We start from the raw sequence: 1,486 nt of genomic DNA, 5'->3' as shown, positions 1-1,486 counted from the left end.
TTTATCACACCCATTTTACAGATGGGGCATCTGAGGCTCAGAGAGGTAACAATAGGGAGACCAAACACAGTCGGCTCTTAACCACCAGGTCAGAGTCAATTGTGCGCCCTCCTCTGGTCGCCATCCAAACCTGCCTGTCCTTTTCTCTCACTAGTAAGTACTACGAGAAGGAAGCCCTCCTGATGGACCCGGTGGACGGCCCCATCCTTGCGTCTTTGTTGGGTAAGTGGTCCAGTGCTCTGAGCTTCCGCTGGATCTCTGGGCTCCGCTCACTGGTGCATCCAAAGGGCCTCTCTCTTCTCCCTCCAGCCTCCTCCATCACAACATACCAGTTCCCTGGCTCTGGCCCCTGGGGTCTGGTACTGGCCTTTCCTTAGGAGGACCCTGGGGCATACTCACTGGCTGGAGGGGAGAAGCGGTGAAATCGGTGGCCCATCGGGGTTGGGGGGTAGACAAGAGGGTGGACTGTCCAGGGCTCTGGATTGCCAGCCCCCGTATGCCCCACAGTGGGGCCCTGTGCCTGGAGTACACCAAGATGAAGACCGCGGATCACTTCGGACGGACCCCTCAGCAGACGAGCTCGTGCAGAGACAACGCATCCACAGCTCGCACCTGCGGCAGGACTCACCTACCTAGCGTCCGGCCCTCTGTGTGAGTAGGGGTGGGCTGCGGGGCCCTGGGAGGGAGTTGGGCTGGGTTCCAGGCTTGGTGTGGAGATGGGGAACGCAATAGACCCTGAGGATCACTCCAGGCCTCATCCTCCACCTCCTCGCACACTGCCAGATCCAGAAGAGGCATTCGAGTGGCAGCATGGATGACCGACCATCCCTTTCTGCCCGTGACTACGTAGAGTCCCTGCATCAGAACTCCCGGGCCACGCTGCTCTACGGCAAGAACAACGTCCTGGTTCAGCCGGTGAGAGATATCTTGGGTCCAGATCTTCCACAGGGATGTCTGTTTTCAGGGTATAGAGGAGGACTTCCCTCTGGCTCCAGGTTGCACACTTATTCATCCAACGCCTACCTGTATAGCTGTCTCTTCATTCATCTGCCCGTACTCCATCCATTCATCCATTTGACAACATTTCCTTCTATTCATCCATCCAACTATTCATCCATCCATCCTCTTTATATCCATCCATTCAATCATTCATCCGTCTATCCATCCATCTACCCATCTTTACATCCATCCATCAACCCATCTTCACCTCTGTCTGTCCTTCCATCTATCTTTATATCCATCCATTCATCTATCCATCCATCCAACTATTCCATCCATCCATCTTTACATCTACCCATTTAGTCATTCATCCATGCATTCATCCATCTACCTACCCACATATCTGTTTCTTCATTCATCTGCCAGTACTCCATCTTTCCATCCATTCGTCCATATGACAGCATTTCCTTCTATCTATCCATCCATCCTCTTTATATCCATCCATTCAATCATTCATCCGTCTATCCATCCATCTACCCATCTTTAC

General features: G+C 52.9%; 1 long non-coding RNA gene across 1 annotated transcript; it reads left to right on the top strand.

Moving 5' to 3' along the window:
• The first annotated feature begins 79 nt into the window (after positions 1-79).
• Positions 80-1,454, top strand: LOC117797770. Its single transcript, XR_004622686.1, has 3 exons — positions 80-222; positions 508-651; positions 784-1,454. It is a non-coding gene; the product is annotated as an uncharacterized LOC117797770 (long non-coding RNA).
• The last annotated feature ends 32 nt before the right edge of the window (positions 1,455-1,486 follow it).

The sequence above is a fragment of the Ailuropoda melanoleuca genome, unplaced genomic scaffold (genome assembly GCF_002007445.2).
Source record: "Ailuropoda melanoleuca isolate Jingjing unplaced genomic scaffold, ASM200744v2 unplaced-scaffold13140, whole genome shotgun sequence".
NCBI classification, from domain to species: Eukaryota; Metazoa; Chordata; class Mammalia; order Carnivora; family Ursidae; genus Ailuropoda; species Ailuropoda melanoleuca.
The sequence above is the reverse complement of the archived record's forward strand: the minus strand, read 5'-3'. Positions and strand labels throughout refer to the sequence as shown.